Source organism: Lissotriton helveticus, chromosome 8 (assembly GCF_964261635.1).
Source record: "Lissotriton helveticus chromosome 8, aLisHel1.1, whole genome shotgun sequence".
NCBI classification, from domain to species: Eukaryota; Metazoa; Chordata; class Amphibia; order Caudata; family Salamandridae; genus Lissotriton; species Lissotriton helveticus.
Window position 1 is genome coordinate 882,198,386 of NC_136069.1, and position 20,001 is coordinate 882,218,386.

The window sequence follows — 20,001 nt, forward strand, 5'->3', positions numbered from 1 at the left end:
CTCTTCCTAAAATAGATAACGGGAGAGAATGCCATCGGGTAAGCAGATCTTGGACATTACGTACTAAAGGAACAAATTTTAAATCATATAGTTCCAAAATCACTGGTGAAAAATAAATCCCTAAATATATCTTCGGATTTGTGTTTAAACATGTGATAATATTGGGGTGCAAATTCCTAGATGCCCCACCGCCACAAAGCAGTATTTCTGTTCTTTTTTTTCAATTAATTGTATACCCTCCGAATGCCTCATACTGTTCAAAAATCTGGCAGGCCTTTGCCTGCACTTCCTTCTCTGGTTTTATAATAAGCATAATATCATCAGCGTATAATTTTACTCATCCGTATTTGGAAGCAGGGGCAGATATCCATATTACTCCTAATGGCTATCGCGAGAGGTTCAATAAAAAAGGCGAATAGCACTGGGGACAATGGACATCCCTGTCTGGTTCCTCTTTTGACGTTAACTTGGCTGACTTTAGCTGCATTGAGAATAATGTTGGCTTAAGCATTCAAGTATAACTTTTCAACCAACCCCATGATTTTAGAGGGAATGCCAAATTTACCCGAAATACAAAATAAAGATTTCCATATCACCAGATCAAACACCTTTTCGGCGTCTAAAAAAAGCACTAAAGTTGGTATCTTCTAGGTATCAAAATAGTCAAGTGCCTCCACTAAAAAGTGCGTGTTTGTGCCTAGTTGCCTTCCTGCAATAAAACCATTTTGATCCTGATGAATTAAATGTGAAGCAATCCATTAAAATGATTAGCTAAAAGTTTTGTTAATATTTTGTAGTCAGAATTTAAAAGCGTAATAGGGCTATATGAGTTAGAATCTTCACTATTTTGACCTTATTTTAAAAAACTGACTACATTTCCTTCTCTAAATGACAGAGGGATAGGCCCACCCTCAAAATTTTTATTTATAACTAATAATAGATGACCCTCAATTACATCTACAAATGTTTTAAAAAATTCAGCTGGCCGACCGTCTGGGCTGCAAGCTTTACCATTTGGAAGATTCCTTAGATAGTCCAGGTAATTCATATTCCTGCAGAAAATCTTCCAACGATAACATATCAATTGGTAATTGCTGGCCATAGATATTCCTATAATGTCGGACCATTATCTCCCCTATTTCTCCCGAATCCTCAGTACGAGAACCGGAGATGGGGCATTTCAATGCCAATATTTGATTTCTTGCGGCCTGTTCCCTAGCCTGCCAGACCAGAAATCTCCCGGTGTAATTGCTTTCCTCATAGATCTTTTATCCTATCATGTTGGAAAGGGGTATCACTCTTAGCATTATATACTTCAGTCAGGTTCTGCTTAGCCTGAGTCCACAGACATTTATTTAAGGCCGAGGCATTAGAAAGAAATCTATCAAAGGATTCTTGCACTGTTTGCTCTAGTGGCTGTTTCTCTCCCTTCCTTTTCCTTGAGTTATCTGCCTCTTTACCTTTAGCTAGGCCTTGACCCAATGCCAACTCTAAAACCACCAGTGCATGGTCTGAAAATCCATTTTGAAGAATGTTCCGCTGTAGAAAGACCAATTTCCTGGAGATAACAAAGAAGTCAATACGTCAAAAGTGTGGAATCTCCCCGAAAAGCAAGTGTAAGCAGTTTCCGTAAAAAATGCAGTTCGCCAAGGGTCGATAATATCAAGCACTGAAGTATAGCTATGTACTATTTTAAGATTTTTTTGTTTTAACAGTTTTTTGGGTTTAGATGAGGACTCAATCTTTGGATTCATTAGCAAATTAAAATCGCCCCCCAGAATCAGCTCTCCCAGGACTTTGATTAATGATTGAAGTAGTTCCTCATATGAAAGGGGATTGTCCTCGACAGGGGCATATATACTTGCCAACGTCAAGGGCTGATTTTCTACCTTACAAGTAACCCAACACCATCTACCACTTTAGTCGCTTGCAGAATTAACCACCTCAGCCTGGAATTGTTTATTAAAAAATATTGCTGTCCCCCAATGTGCCACCGCAGATGAAGACAACCCCCCTATAGTCTGCCCAAGCTCTGAACATTGCAAAATCTGGGATTTTCCCCACTGGAATATGGGTCTCTTGTATTAGGATGACCGAGGGATTCTCTGTTTTAATCCAGGCCTCAATGGCCCGTTTTTCTTTTTTTTTATTAAGACCATTCACATTAAATGAAACGACTTTCACAATTTCCTTATTACCCATTACATAAACAGGACAATTTTCTGAATGTCCCCATATTCTGAAGATATTCCTTTAACTAACTCTGGGAGAAGCTTCCAACCCGATTCTAGCACAAATAACAGGCACTCCTTTTTTACTTTCGCATAACAATAAACAAATGAGTATTAACTCAAGATAGGGTTTCTCCCCCAACTGATGGATTTAGGAGACCTGAAGATGGAATAGAGGGAAGGGGAAGTGGCAAATACTGTCAGACTTGGAGATTAAAAACTCTTGGTCAACGTCCAATAGGTTATCTGCTACTAAAGAGAAGGGAAGGCGACGGCCTTCCCTCTCCTGCACTGCTTCTGCAAAGGCCCACCCTGTTTGGCTTTGAAAAATAAGGGTACTTTCTAGCCTCTAAAGATTCACTCGCTACCTTTCCGGGAGTCCAAGTCCTTTAGTCGAAGCAGCAGGAATTGGTGAATCCACCCTTGAGGGAACCATCTCACTGGGACTAAAGGGGGAATCCAAGTCCACCATATCAGCCTCAAGTGGATCCTGTTTGGCCGGATCAGCACTTGCTATCTCCACATACTCCGATGAGAGAGGAAGATCTTGTCGAAATGCGGCTGCGTAATTCAACCATGCTGCGGCCTGGGCTGCACGCTTTTTAACCTTTTGACCTGAAGTCGGCGATTCAGCAGGAGTGGCTCCCTTTACACCTTTAACAGGCTTTCACATAATGTCTTCGTTACAGCGCCCCTCTACTAATAGCTGGTAAGAATGCTGCCTAGAACACTGCCAAAGTCATTAAATGGGATCTACCCAGCGACCCTCAACCAAGACAGGTAAGCAAGGAGAGATTCCACACTTACCCACTCTTGGTGAGAAACCTGGGGTCCCTGATGATGCTCCCAACGCCACAGCAGTCTGCAGCTGTCCGTAACAGACGTCACTAAAAGCAAAAAAGAAAAAAAAAAGGCAGGCTGGCTGCAGGCAAACCGCTGACCCACTCTCTTCGGACTCTCAGAGCAGCCTTTTTCTTTTAAGGGGCAGTACAATCGCCTCCAACGCGGTAGAAACCACAGGCCACCAGAATGAAATAACTCTCCGGGACTCCGCGTCTCAAAGAACAATCAAAGAAGCTGCTCTCCGGGACTCAGCGTCTCAAAAAAAGGATCAAATAAGCCGCTCTCCGGGGCTTCGTGGCTAAAAAGAAGGATCAAAGAAGCCGCTCTACGACACTCCGCGGCTCCAAAATTATCCGCAGCAAATTCGCAGCTCCTTACTGCCAGCGTCTGACGTCTGACGTCAGAGGAAGTGAGGGTGAGTGGAAGGGGCCTGCACTGCAGACGGTCGGCATCCTCCCCCAGCTATCTGTCATGTATAAATCATTTATTGATGCACTGCAAAGAACAATTTCCAACAGGAAGCAAGTTCTTTCATATACAATGTCCAAATTAGTATCTTTAACAAAATTATGCATTGAAAGCCATAACAAATTTCTGACAACGAAATTCTGTGGGCTTCTGTCCATGATTCTGCTACTCCTAGTAAATCAGGCTTGAATACCTGGAGGTGCAGGCTGATCCAATGTCTCATAACTAAAAATAATAGCAGATTCAAGTTCAACACATCTGTTAATCGTTGTGGTAGAGGGTTTAATCCCCTTCCCATCTGAATCAAAGGTTACCAACAAAGAATTAACTTCTCTTAAGGACTCTGACCCTTGAATATACATTCTAAGGCTCTCATTAAATCTATGGTATGCAAAGATTCTTCCTTTTCATTCTGAGGTTTTTGAGAATTTCTTCTTATCTTATTCAGCTTTGGAAGAAATCTAGGGGCAGTTTTCAAAGCAACCCTATGTGGCAATATCTTCAGATAGGGTTTATCTCTAACTAATACACCTATTCCCCCTAAACATATGGCTGATGTGAATTCCAACAAAAATGCTGCCTTAAACATTAGACAATTTTTCGGGACCAACCAGAAATGTTTAAAATATAAATCTTGAAGGCCCCGAACTACAAATGGTATATTCCAAGCCGGGCCGTGAAAACACCAGATGCAGGCAGCAGCCCTGCAGCCACATTCGAATGAAAGAAACTACACCATGGACTTCTTAACTTTTCCTTTGTCCTGGCCGCCATTTTGCTGCTGCTCTCGGCCGCTTTTCTCTGGACCCTGACCCACCATCTTGTCCTTTACCCTTTCCCTCGTTTCCCCCTTGATGATCCTCTGATTTGCCTTTTCTCCATACCCGTGTATCCCTCCCACCCTCCCTTGGTGCTGTGACTGCGTGCCCCCTCCGACCCCACTTAATGGAACTCTGCTCTCCTGGTTTTTTGGGTCTTGACCTGAGAAAATCTATGTGTATATATATGTATATAGAGATAACTCTAATCACTAGTATATGCAGTAGACCTTTGTACTCTCTACCATTCCTATGTGACTCTTAGAGTTTATCCATTTGTATCTCTTCCTCGAGTGACTTTACTACTTGTACATTTGCAATTTTTCTTTCTGTTTGTATCTCTTCCTTGTGTGACTTCATCTTTTACATTTGCAATTTTTTCTGTTTGTATCTTTTATGTAACGCATGTAATCCTAAGTCCTTATGTTTTGCAACTGGTTCCTATGTAAAGCGCTCTGACACCTTCGGGTAAAGTTCGCGCTATAGAAAATCACATTAAATAAAATAAAAATAAACAAATAAAAACAATCAAGTGGACAATTATTAAAAGAAGTGAGTGGTTCTATATTATGTGTCTAGGCCTTGATTGTTGCCTGCTGGATAACTTCTTTATGAATCAATATCTAAGAAACACAAGAATCTTAAAGGATTCACAAGAACCTACCTGCAATCCCTTGGCTACACACTATGTAGAAAAATTTTTCCACTTTCTTGAATAAAAACCTATTGGCCAGCGATTTACTTTCCTGACAATTCGATGCTACCCACACTTTCCATAGAGGCGCTAATGCAGTCTGTGCTTTTTATTCCACATTTCTTGCATAAAACAGAAAACTGGGCACAAAAATTAAAGTAAATGTGATACTGTTGTACTCAGCGATAGAGAGTTTTTGCGCAATGGTATAATGTAAAGAGCAAATGGCAGAATTTTACCTGAATAGCATAAAATCCAAATATACAGCCATTATCACTCTTCTCGGTGTTTGAATAGATACATCTGCATTGGGGATTTTGTCACCAAGCCTCCATTTCTTTACCACCACAGGACCTAAATGTGTTATAACCATCAGGCCTGCCACGTGTATTTCAGACCCAGCACAAATTTTTTTTACATGGCATGTACCCTTTTCCTTCTTCTCCTTCAGGGAAAAATACAAAGAAATGAGTCTTGATTATAGAGTAAAGTGTGCTACTGAAGATGTTGTGAAGTGGTTAAGTCACAGAAGGGCAAATTGGCGACCAGCTTTATAATCACCACTTTCTACCTTGACCAAATTATGATGTTGGCCACATTGCTGTAACTCCCTCTACCTAGGCCCCCTTGGTTGCTAAGGCTGACAGGGCTGAGGAGTAGGTTGAGCAGGGCGAAGTGCAATGTGAATAGACTGAAGGTATTAATGCTTAGCCGTTTGCATTTTGAGGTCCACACTAAGTACTGTTCACACTGTGCCGAAAACTGACATTTTGTAGTGCTAAATCATCACATAAACAATATGCTCCATTTTTTAAAACTAGCGGAATATTTATATCGCCGGACCCCCTGGTTTGTCTTGAAAGGCTAAATGATTTCCTCTCTGAAAAGTATGGCCCTTAATGCTATCACCTTTGCTTCTCCTTTACAAAGAGTTATAGGGAATGTTTCTATAAAGCATAGGGGCATATTCTCAAGGATGTATCGGCACTTCATCACAGCCAAAGTGGTGATAAATGTATCGCCCCAGTCACAAGCTGGTGCTAACAGCCCATATCACCAGTTTACCTGCGATAGCAGCTGCAAAAAACATCATCACAGATGACACTGGCAACTAACGCTAATGAGATGCAGAGTAGGCGTTCCCGTGCAAAAAGCAGCGACAACCCCACACCGCAACATTCTCAACGACCAACCAGATCGACGATAAGAACCCAAAACAGGCGATAAGGTGTGTTAGCAGCAGGAAATTAACACCTGCTCTGACCTAGTGTAAAGTCGGACGACAGCCTGCACCAGAAAAGGGAGCCCAGCCCAGAGCCACACCTGAAGACAAACAGAAGCCATGGAGCTACTGATCATGCAGCTCGGAGCCCCAACGGGGCCACAACCCCCCACAGCCACCACCCCCAGGCCCGCCACTCCCCCGGACTACCCCCGCCCCCCCGGACCACCACAGAAGCAGCACAGACACAGACAGCGGACCTTCAGAAAACGCACAAGCCTCACAGACAGGACACCAGAGTATTTTATTGCCCATTGCAGGCTCAAAGGGACAACCATCCTCCGCATCCTGAACATTTTTGCCCACAGGCTGACCGTACCAACACAGGGGACAACCAGCATCCCACCTCAGACAAAACTGCTGGCTGTGCTGCATCTGTTGGCCTCTGGTACCTTCCAACCGACAACTGCCAGAGTCGGAGGAGTCTCACAGCCAGCCCTGTCAAAGTTCTTCAAACCTGTCCTGGATGCCATCATTAGCTTGGTACCCCAGTACCTATACTTCCCCCACACTGTGCAGGAACAGCTGGAGACCAAGCAAGGCTTCTACACCATAGCTGGAGTCCCGCACGTGTTGGGGGAAATTGACTGCACACATGTCCTACTTGTGCCCCCTACCGACACTGCACACAATTACGTCAACAGAAAACACATGCATTCCATCAATGTGCAGGCAATAGTGGACCACCAGGGACTCTTCACCAATGTCGTCGCCAACTACCCAGGCAGTTTGCATGATGCATACATCTTTCGACAGTCCATCATCAACCAGCGCTTCCAGGCTGGCACCTATGGAAATGCTCTGCTCGTTGGTAAGTACCAAATGAACACACCACACACCTCAAATCCACCATCATGCAATTCACAACTCTGGGAATGTACATGTCACATACAACATGCAAAACAACATACCCACCAACCAGACACAACAGCACAACTTACAGTGGAAACCGGGGCCAGCCATGTACACAAGCCATCAACGACATCGCACCTCAGCCACACAATAGCAGATTGTGGGGAGAGGTGGGACCCAGGCATGTGCAAAGGAGGCACTGATGAATGAGGAGGTACACAATGCCAAGTGTGGCGTGGATGTGCTGGACAGACTGCAGTATGCAGACCACACACATATCAATGTCCACATACACCGCTGGTGTGTGGAGTGGACAGTGGACATAACCATGTCACCCCAGCCAGTGGGGGAGACCACGGAAATGTAGCTTGTGACGTCCCCCCTGTAAGCGTGTGCAGAGTGGGCTGACCCGGCGTATGCCAGGCTAGCATAGGGATGTGAATAAAAAGCATGTAACTCTGGGCAAGGTTCTCTTGCGGAATGCCCAATATCCCTGCCAGGGCAGTGCCTCTCACCCCGCCACGAGGCTGGCGCCATGAGTGGTGGTGCCTGCGATCCTGTGCTCCTGCTGCACCCCGGGCCGCTGGTTCCCCTACCCCGTCTTGCTCCCCCTTGTGCATCCAGGCATCACTGCTCACTTGCAGACACCGGTGTGTGTCACAGAGCGCCCACCACGTGCCGGTGCAAGCTTCAAGCCAGAAGCCCCTGATCTTGCCAGCCTCCTCAGACCATCAGGGCCTCCACAACACAGGCCCGTAGTACTCCTTTTTCGTTGACATACTCCAATGGCATACCCAGGGGACTAGTAGGTCACACATTTGGAACTGAGTCTTGATCACACTTTGGCAGAGAACATTATTTATGGTAGATTTTATGTTACTATACCCCCTTCAATGTGGTGCGACCAAGTCCGCGCATAGCATTCCAACCACACGTGTCTGTGGGCCTCTGCTGACTTCGGCCTCCGGCTTACACTGCGGTCTTGCAGACCTCACACCAATCCAATACAGTCCATACTAGGTAGGACACGGCATCGTCACACGCTGCACACCCACTCAGCTCTGGTGCCTCTACCTCTGTCAACCACAAATCTTCGCCACATGCCCTTCCAACGTCGTGTGTTAGAGATCCAGAAGGAGATGGCTGGACAGCGGTTGAGCAGCGCTGACCGCTGTCTCCGGCCTACACTGCGGTCAACTAGGTCACACATTTGGAACCGAGTCTTGATGTCTTCATGGCAGTGTTCATGTCAGAGTACGCAAGGAGAGGAGTAAGAGGAAGACACGCTTCAGTCCAGAGGGAAAAGGCTCTCCGTTGCGGAGGTGATGGGACACTACCAACAACTGCACTGCAGTCCTACAATATGTGGCTGTGGGCCCCTGCTGACCGCTGCCTCTGGCACACACTTCAGTTGAGTAGGTCACACAATTTGAACTGAGTCTTGCTCTCTTCATGGCAGAGTTTATGTCATTGTACAGGCCTCATCGCAGACTGCATCCCCTTTCAGCTATGGTGCCACTGAGCATGTGCCCCGAAATCCATGGGCACTCTCTGGTTGAACTTTGGTGGGATCTGAGTCTATGGGCTGGGGGTTGTCTTCATCATCATGTAGCTAATACTGACATGGTGGTAAAGAGGTGTCTGTAGCATTCAACTCCGCCATTTGCCTGTTTCTGGTTGTTTCTGCCCTCTGCATCATGCCCTGGTAGGACACTTCCCACTGTCCCCCGCAACCCTCTGCCACATTCTCCTTGGACATCGACGAGAACCCGCTCAGCTCGCGTGACCCTACCTCAGTGCAGTGCAAGTTACTGTCCTGTGGCGTTGTGCCTGTGCCAGCCGCAGTTCATCCGGGGCCACTAACTCTGTGCAGCTTAGGTCATGGACCCTTGCTGTTTGAACCATGTACTGTTTATTGTCCGATCACTGTTGTTGCCAGCACCAACCAACCCCTGAGGGGTGGCTTACAATACCCAAAACCCATCCAGCACAGGCGTCACTGGACATGTGACCCTGGCAATAAAGGGGCTAGGCGCACATGCCCGTAGCCACTTCCACAAACTCACTCAGTGTGTCTGTGTGGTCATTATGTATGCATGAGGGCCCTGGGCCGTTCCACATTACATTGTGCCTGGTACAGGGGGCGCAACCATGTCACAGCAGGCAGTGAGGTAGACCTGTGAAATGTAGCTGTTTCATACCTCCCTGTGAGCGTAAGCGGAGTGGACAAGCGTACGACAGTACAGCATATGGGTGTGGCTCCTCCACACCTGGGATCTGGATGTGGTTAAGTTCAGGCTTTGCCAAGGCACTTACTCATGTGTGTGTCTCTGTTGTAGTGTCTGCACCACCCGTCTCTAAATGGACGATGTTGCTATGTTGCATGCCCCCAGAGTGCGGGTTCGGCCGAAGGGGTACATGAGGGTGGGCATGCCCGCTCGGGGTCAGGGATCACACATGACATCTGTTGTGTGTGTTGCTATTTGCGGAGCATGCGCCAAATGTCTGCCCTCAACCGCATCGCAAGTTCAGCCAGCCATGAACTCTACATCTGTGTCAGCCCTGTCCATACAATGGGCCTACACACAGGTTACGCGGCTGACAGTGAGAGAAGGAAGGTTGGACACGTCGACCAGAACTGAAAAACAGAAAAAAAGCAGTCAGAATAACCGAGTCCCATCGTAACAGGCGGGAGAATAAACAGACGCCTGAAGGATTCAAAGAGGATGAAGAATAAATGAACTCTGCCCTGATTTTCGACATAATGAAAACACAGATTCATTGCTCTTAAAATCCGGAGACAGCGGTCCAGAAAACCTTAGTTAAATAACGCCTTACCACATAGGCAGATACATCAAAATGTGGATAAATAAGCTGCCCTGATGAGAGCACACTAAAGCATAAGTGTGTCTCGAAATGCGTCCAGCGAGAATACCGCTGAGTTGTACTAGAAACACTTAAATTTGTATATACCTGCAGTACAATTGATTTTGTCTTGCGGAGTTGGCACAGCGAGAATACCGCTGAGTTGTACTAGAAACACTTAAATTTGTATATACCTGCAGTACAATTGATTTTGTCTTGCGGAGTTTAAAGTTGTGTAGACCTGCAGTCCAATTGATTTCGCATGCGGAAAACAATTCTTTATTCCACATTGTCTTTTCGTAATTGTGAAAGTCTTTTTTGATTTGTAGCATTGAATTCTGCTAAATTGTATGATCAAAGTGTTAATTGTATGTGAAAAGTATATGTATATGTAAATGTTTGTTGATAAATTCTGTGTGCGAATCTGTGGAGAACAGTTGCCCCTTACATGTTAAACGAATGAATTTAAATTCCGGGTAAAATAAATAACCCAGCCACCAACAGAAAATAGTGTGGTGTTTCTCCTTGAAATGAATGGAGGTTAAAATGATACAGGAACCTAGGTCTTTTTTGGTGTAAAGCTCATTTGCAACAGGCAGTTCATCTCATACAGGACTCACTAGGTCACACATATCACACACCAATGACCCAGTGAGCCTGCCAACACATCATGCAGTACGTTGTCTTGACTCATGTCTCTCTGTACTGTCACAGGGGACCAAGGATATGCACTCTGCGCTTGGATGATGACACCCCTCCGAGCCCCGAACACACAGGCCCAGAGGCAGTACAATTTGGCCCACAAACGCACCAGGGGCATCGTGGAGTGCACGTTTGGCGTGTTGAAGTCACATTTCAGGTGCCTGGACATCACAGGTGGAAGGCTCCTGTATAGCCCAGACATTATGTGCAAGATGATCTTTGCATGTTGTGTGTTGCACAACATATGTGTACGCAGCAATGCCCTATTGATACAAGTGCCAGATGCACCGGACGATGATGATGAAGATGATGCAGTTGGACCAAACCCCACTGCAGCCGCTGCAGGAATAGCCTGTAGGAACACCATCATTGATAATGTCTTCTCACGTTGATGTCACATTGTGATGGTCCTTAGAAATGATGAGACAGTATGATGAATGATCACAGGCACAGCATGTGCAAATACATGCATTCCAAGACACTTTCCCTGTGTGCATGTCACTCATCTGTACAGGCACTTCACTCAGACAAGTGTGGGTGCGACATGTAGTGCTGGCAATTTTGGGATTTAATCATGGATGGTGGGTGTGTCACCTCTGGGCAGTGAGGCTGTTTAGGGTTTCACAAATTCAAACTGCCAGTTCTGTGTGTCACAGTTGGTAAGGTATCCCACTCTTCGGCGTTTCACATGTGTCCAAATTCATTCCATTTTGGCTGTCATTTGTGGCTTACGAGTGACAACAGGGCTTCTATTGAGCTCTGATATGTGCTGCCATGATGTAGGGATGCACCCTGTGACTCAAGTCCCATGACATGGGCAACATGTAGGTAAGGGGGAGTCACTGCCCCTACATTAGTCCATTCTTTATTTTATCGTTTTGACATGGACATGGCACGTCTGTGTGCAGGGGGTGTTGATTGTCCCTCTGCAATGGGATGAGGAGATGCAGTTCCACAGTGTGGTCCATGTGTGTTTCCGCATTGGCGCAGGTTACATACAGAATGCATGTCAATGTACTTTGTGGCTGTTTGTGGGGAGATGCCTATCTGATGCGGACTAATGGTCAATTGTCCTACGTCACGGCAGTGGGGTTGTGCTCGTATGTTGTTGTTTCAGCGTTTTTTTACTCTGATTTTATGGAGCATTTTCCCGCATGATGCGTGGGAATAGCAGGCCTGCCACTAGTTATCGCTGATATTCGTATCGTGATTGGCCTCATCGCAAGTTTTTTGTGTTCGTGTTTCGTATTTTTGCAGTGTCACGTTAACTTTCTCACATACATTTAATGCTTTGTCGTGGGCCTATCGCATGGTGCCTTCGTGTTGTGAAAACTTAGTTAACACTGCTTTATTTTCCCGCGATGGACAGCGATGTTAAGAGTTGCGTTAAGCTGATTTTGTGGTACTTATCACACGTTCTTGAGAATATCCCCCTTAGGCTACAAACCTAATTACTTGTTCGCACACCCAACTTCAGCAGAGAAGGACTTTAAGTTATGTCTCCAGAAGGATTCTAAGTGATTTCTCAAATTTGATCAACTTGGGAAGCTGAGATTTGAAGAACCTGCATCTCCATCTTCTGATTCAATCAGCTGCAAGATAACAACCACCAGAACAGGGGGTTATTTAGATTTTTACTGATAAAAGGCATCCCTGTAGGCACTTTTTAGAAATATATTTAAGTGGGCTGTGGCCTACTGGGCTTGACACTGGCATAAAAAATCAAAAAAACACAGGTCCCTAATGAGCTTTGAACTTTTGAAGGCCTCACTCACAAATACGCAATAATTTGGATGCGACTACATAAAGAAATCTGAGTTAGTAGTTTAGATGCAAGGTCAAGTGCCAATCAACTTCCTCTTGCCACTTGGGGAAACTCCCTTCTAATTCTTCTGAGTAGGTACACCAGATGTGTCAACTGTGCTGGGGCATATTTAGGAGCCCCTTTGCTCTGCTCTTGTACCACGCAAATTGGTGCAAGAGCAATGCAAATCTTAAGCCTGACTTATGAAGTCATGCAAAGACTCTCTGCATGGGCCCTGAGTGGCTCCATAAATCGACAGTAAGGCAATGCAGCGCAAATCACAGTATTACCTTATTCTGCCCTGGGAAGGCATTCCATAGGTATTGCGTGGGTGATTCCAGAACTGGTAAACCTGGGAAAGCACCAAAAAGATACTCCTTCCCCGGAGAGGCGTAATATCTTTATTTGTCCTTGCTACTTACTCTTTCTATGTGTGCTGGATTCTGCAGCATACATAGATGCTGCATAATGCACTGTGCCTGGATTGCAGCTAGGCTTAAAAAGGGTGTCATCATAGAGGAAAAGGCAGAATTCAGAGTATTGCCTTAAGTGTGGCGCATTCCTGGCTTTTCCTGTCACGCAGTACAATTTATTAACATTTAGAAAGCTAAGCATGTTTTAAATGTTTCTAAAGCTAAATTTAGCAGCACATGTTCTGCTCTGAAGTTTCTGCCTCCCAGTTATCTTGTCATGTTTTTAAAGTAGTTTGTCCTTTACAGCCACCTCTGTACAGCCTGGGTTCATGGTTTGTGCAATGGGTATATTTACAATAATGCAGCAGGTGGAGTTGGACCAAAGTTTAGGGGTGAGCAGGGTTTCCTGAACCCCAATTTTGGATTGCCTTCCTACCCAAATTCAGGATAGAGGTCCCATTGTTCTTGATTGAATTAGGACCCATGCCAGCCTACCTACTCCACTGCATAGGTCAGTCCTTTGGCATGTTGGAGGGAGCTGGAAGCTGCGGCATTCCTGGAAGCCATTCGTATGAGTAAAATAAATGTACATTGTCTGGCATAATTTTCTTAGAGAGTGGAAAGTGTATCCTCTTTGCTTCATCATCCAAGGCTCCTGCCAGAGAATTGAGCTGAATATCAGAATTTCCCTGCGATAGACCTTTTCAGATGCCTGGGAAATAAAGAGTGGTTCGCATCATCCAGAAATTCAATTTACATTGTAACCTGTTGGCTACTCAGTGAGATCCCAAAAGTCGACAAATGGGATTAAATGTAGATTTATTACAAATTTGAAGTCAGACTGAAGCATACAAGTCTCAAGAATATATTGTAAAAATACAGAATCACTACCGGCAGACCAAATTTTCGGGTAATGTTTAACCTCTGTATCATGACGCATACAAAGAATTCAATAACAGCAATACAGGAAATAAGAAATTATATCTGAAGATCAGAATATGATTTTTGGTCCTCTTGCCTATACATGAGTACATCTACATTTCCTAAACTAAGCTTAAACTAAGTAGCACTATTGGGGGAAACCCTAATTAGATCCAGTAAAACATGAAGTTGTCAGCATTGCAGAGACTTCTGTAGAAGTTCTCCAATTCCTCAATATTGTATAACATAAAGCTACACAACAGAAATGTAGCCTAGAGGTCTGAACCCCTCTAAGTCTCAAGGAAAGCTAAAATGTCACCAGCAATTAAACCTTCACTGAACATTTGAGAATCCCACATCAAGTGTCCCAGTACTTTTCCATCTTCTCTCAGTAAAGCCTGACGGTTTCATCCGATACTCCCTTCTCTTGGTCCGAACATCAGAACGTCCTTAGATTCCTCCCATCTCCATGAATTGGGGTCCTTCTTTTGTTCGTTAGCACCTCTCCTCTTTGCCAAAGGTTGTCCTCCGAAGTCTCACTATCTCTCATAAACAATTTGCCTTTCACTAACTATGAGATCATGTGAATGCAGCTGCAGAGAAGAGATAAGAATTGCAACCAAGCAAACTTTCATGTTGAAGCTTAAACTTTAGGGTCCAAATGCGAAGGCCTTTGGTCAACTTAGTAGAACAAACATTTCAATACATGTTTAAAGGCAGGGTTATGGATATGTTTCCAGTTACAATAATGCATGATACTATTCAAACAAATACATAAGTATGTGTACTATCAACAACATTACTCAAACTATATAAATGCAGATATATATGAAAACTGCTGTTGAGTATTACTATAGGAAAAACATTAGTTTGCATAATTATGTAAATGTCTGTATTATGCATAAAATGCTCTTTCCGTTTCTTTGTTGAATGGACCATTTGCTATTGATATGAAAGTACACAAATATATAGTACTACATGCGTGTTTATATGGCATTGTTAAGACGTGAAAGGGTGGAGCCAAAATTACACTGCTCCACTCTTTTTATGAAATTCCTTCTAGTCTACCAGAAGACAGGGGTGTCACTGCTTAGAGGAATCCCCTGCTCATGGCTGTTATCTGTAAAAAAAAATTGTGGCTATCTCATCGTCCAGCCTCAGTGGTGAGAAGAATCTGCAGCATTAAAGTTAATATTGTAATTGTAGTTTATATAGCACTTGCTACCCCAGAAAAGGCATCAAATTGCTTTTCTGCAAGTAGCACGCTACTCCGGAACCCAAAAAGGATTAGTGGTGGGTTAGTATAGTGAAATATGTGTTAATTTGATCAGTGGACATGTGAGTCTGTTAGTTTGTATTGAATGGGATAATGGAGGGAAAGAAGAGTAAAGACTCTGGAAAGTGTTATTTAGGAGATCACAGTAGTAATATGGTTGAGTAAAATGAGAGATAGAAGAAGGAAGAGTCTCTACAAAGGGATTAGAGAAACCATAGTAGTAAAATGAGGTTTGTGATACAGGAGGGAAGAATTTAGAAAGGGTTGCTTGGGAGATCATAGTAGTGGTAGGAAAGTGCCCCTTTTTGCATGGTTACCCCCTAACTTTTTGCCAGATAACTGATGCTAACTTGACTGAGTGTGTCCTGGGTCCCTGACAATCAGGTTCCTAGGGCCTATGTTCTTTCCCAAAACTGTACCTTTGTCTCCACAATTTGCACACCTATAGGCCACATGTAAGTCCCTTGTAAAAGGCACCCATGGTACCATAGGGCCTTGTGACAACAAAAGGCCTTTGAGGGCTGCAACATGTGTTATGTCATCCTCAGTGACCCCTCACCTTAACACCCACACACTGCGATTGCAGGGTGCATCTTTTGGTGCAGACGAAATTGAAGAGTCAACATCATACACATCCCGTGCCATGCCCACCAACACTGCCTGTGGAATGGGTTAGTCACCCCTCTAGCAAACCTCACAGCCCAAAGGTAGGATGCACCATACCACAGTATAGGGCATAGCTGCATGAGCATTATGCCCCTATGGTGTCTGTGCCATTACCAGACATTGTAAGAACAGTGGAGCCGGGAGGTTGTCAACACGAGTGCCACAGCTCCATGGTGGCTTTACGGAAGACTGAGAAGTTTGGTATCAAACTTCTCAGCATAATAAACCTACACCAATGCCAGTGATGGGATTATTATGAAATGCACTCAGAGGGCATCTTAGAGATACCCCATGAAGAATGACCGACCTCTAGCGCATTGGCTGACTGGTCCCTGCCAGCCAGCCACCACCAGACAGGTTTCTGACCTCATGGGGTGAGAGCCTTTCGCTCTCAGAGGTCAGAAACAAACCCTGCTCTGAGAGGAGGTGCTTTACACCTCCCCATGGCAGGAACAGCAACACTTGGCGGTGAGCCTCAAAGGCTCTCACCTTCGAAAGTGCTGATTTGGCCAGTTCCTGCTAGTGGAGATGCCTGCCCCCCTGCCCAGACCCCACTTTTGATGGCAGGATAGGTGGGAAAATTAGTAAGCAGAGTAGGAGTTTCCAGCTTAGCCTGCCCCCCCCCCCCAGGCACGCCAGGAGCTGAGGTGAACTCCTCTCTTTGAAATTCGCCCTCTTCATTTGGATAATTAGAGCAAAAGGAACTGGTATGTGACCCATTACCCAAAGGGAGGGGCACCCAAAAGGTATAGTCACCCTAAGGGACAGTAGCCATTGGTTACTGGCCCCGGACCTCAATACCACCCTTAAATTTAGTATTTAATGGCTCCCCTGAACCTTTTTCCTCCAATCAATGGACCAAAGAAGAAGACCGCTGTGGGACAAGGAACTGAACTGCTGCAGAAAGAACTCAGCAAGAACCCTGCCACCTGCAGCCAGCTCAACAACTGGACCTGCTGTTTTTCCAAAAACACTGCAAGGCCTCCACGAAACACCAGAGACCGCAGCAGAAGAGAACCAACACTTGTGTTGACACGACTCTGCCCTGTCAGAAGAAAGCCCTGCGGCTGGTCACAGCCCCAGTACTGAGAGCCTGTACCCTCCTGCAAGTGGCCCTGTTGGGCTCCTTCTTCCCTGCCTACTCGACTGTGACCTCTCAGAGACAACTCGACCTAGGCACAACTCCTCCATCCCCTGCGCATCTCCAGCCTCATGACTGCGACTACTGGGTTGGTAATGCCTCACTTCGATCTACCGTGACCAGATGACAGCGACTGCGACTGTACCACTGTTGACGGTCTACTGAAACTCATTCACCTCCATTGCTCTACGCTGACTGCGAGAGCCACCATCATTGCCGGTATTGACCGCCGCGCTGTAGATACTTCATTGCCTAGCCTTGGGCTCGGCAAACCCTGCACCCAGCTGCCCCAGTGCCGCTGGTGGTGCAATACGTACTGTAAACTGACCCTTGCCCAGTGCCGTCCTAAACCCCTGGAGACTGGAAAAGTAAGAAGTGTACTTACCTGTCGATGCATAACACTGATTTTCTGTCCTTAGGATTACATTGTTTTCTATATGTTGCATCTAACTGTCTACCTGTTTCAGGCAGCCAGTGTTACTGTTACTGAGTGATAGGCACAAAAGTATTTCTGAGACTATAAAGCAGTTCTTGCACATGCAGAGTATTGATTGGTGCTATTCAAATCTATTGCCAGTAATTTGAATGTATTGCATAAATGTACTTACTTGTAACTGAGTTCAACTTGGTTTCGAGAAATAAAAATAACTAACGTAATATTTTCTACAAACATTGGCCTGGTGTAAGTCTTTGAGTGTGTGGTTCTGCCTTGTATGAGTATCTTCACCAAATGCATTCACACTACCCTCTAATCAGCCTAACTGCTCAGCCCAGCTACAACTAAATTGAGAGTGAGGTATTATCTACTTTAACCTCTACCTTTGGGGACTTTCTGGACTCTGTGCACACCATACCTCTTTTTGGCATAGTATATACAGAGCTGGCTTCTTACAGTAGTAAAATTAGGTTTCAGGTAAGCCAAGTAAAGATAGATTGGGGAATTGTCTAGAAAGGTTTATTTTGGAGATCACAATAGTAAAATGATGTTTGGAAGGAGTCAGAGAGTCAGGGTAGAGGATATATTAAGAGAAGTATAGCGTGAGACAGAGTAGTGCATTGGAGAGAGTCAAAGGAGAGTTTTTTTTGTTTATTTTAGTGTTACCTTGAATCAACATCACAGAAAATGCAGAGCCTGGTTGTCTTGATTTGGTTCAATTACTCTGTGCTGTTGTTCCTGTTATGATGCCCTTTTTTGTTTGTTACTCTGCCATTCTGCTCTGGCTTATGTCACATGGTTGCATGCCCGAGAGTGTATGGCTCATTAACTCTTCCCCTAGTTGCTGGTTTTTGTACAGCGCATATTTCATGATAGAAGCATTACTACATAGGGATGATACACTGCTGCTTACACCCACATCTTTGCATGGCAGTCCCAGCAGGCATGTATGCATGCTCACACACTATATGTGGATTTCACTTTTTCCCACGCACACAATATCGCCAGACACTTCTCTGCCTAACTTTAGCTCCCATACACAACACATGCAAGCAACTTCTCTCTCTTATTATACATGAAAGTTTCTTCTCAAGTACCTAACAATGTCAGTCCATGCACACACACAGAGATAGACACGTATGTATGACCACCACCTTACTCCCACAAACAACAATGCCCATGCAGATAGACACACACAAACACACAACATATGACAGTCCCTTACACACAAATACATACACCAGCTTTACATGGCACACTCCACCCTCACATGTAGGCCTTATAAATACAATTCACAATATTATACATACACAGTGAGGTGTAGCAGGCCCCCAAACAGAAATAACTATATATTACAGTCATTACATCCCGCACATACATACAGCTTTACATTGCAGTGCTTACATTAGCATACACCGATCTATATATCAGAATCCATGCTTGCACATACGTAGCCTTACATATATACAGCAGTCACAACACAAGCAACACCTCTAAAAGGCAGTGGTTGTCTCGATACACATGTTATAGATAGCACTCATTTTTTATCTCTCTTTGTCTCACATACAAAACATGGCTGACTCGTGTGACTTTCATATAAACACACATTTATACATGAGAGTTCTGGCACACACCTAAGCAAGGCAGTCAGGCCCATGCATACATACACACCTGTGTGGTGATCTCTACACACATAAACATGATATTAGTACAAGCTTTACATGTCACCTCCTACAAATGTACACACACGGGGGAGTCACACCCAACATCAATACGGAAGTGCCTGTTCATTCTTTCTCTGACACTCACACACGCATATGTATATACTGTACACACACACACAAAAGCATGTATATGACAGTTCAATTCAAGGCAAGTCAAGTCAGGAATTTGTATAGCGCGCTACTCACCCAGAGGGTCTCAAGGCGCTTAACCCTTTAGGTGCTGCCGTCGGCCAACGGTCGTCACGGGCACTACCTCCCCAGTGCTGCGTGTGACCGTTGGACGTCCAGTTCAGCACTGGATAATGGACAGCGCAGCACTGGGGAGGTATGTTTACGAGCTCCTAAGGTGTTAAGGGAGAGGGGTACGCTACTGATCGAACAGCCAGGTTTTGAGTTGCTTTCTGAAGGAGAGGTGGTTCTGTGTGAGACGGAGATGGGTGGGGAGTGAGTTCCATGTCTTGGCCGTCAAGTAGGACAAGGATCTTCCTCCCATGGTGACTCTTCGGATGCGTGGAATCGCGGCAAGGGCTTGGTTGGATGATCGTAGTTGGCGGGTGGGGGTGTAAAAAGTCAGGCGAGTGTTGAGGTATCTGGGTCCTAGGTCGTGGATGGCCTTGTGTGCGTGGGTGAAGAGACGGAACGTGATTCTCTTGTTAACGGGGAGCCAGTGCAGGTCTCTCAGGTGACCGGATATGTGGTTGTGGCGAGGTAAGTCGAGGATGAGTCGGGCGGAGGCGTTTTGAATGCGTTGAAGTCTTTTCTGCAATTTGGCTGTGGTTTCCGGCATAGAGGGTGTTTCCGTAGTCTAGTCGGCTGGTTACAAGTGCTTGGGTGACCGTCTTCCACAACAGCACAGGTGCACCAC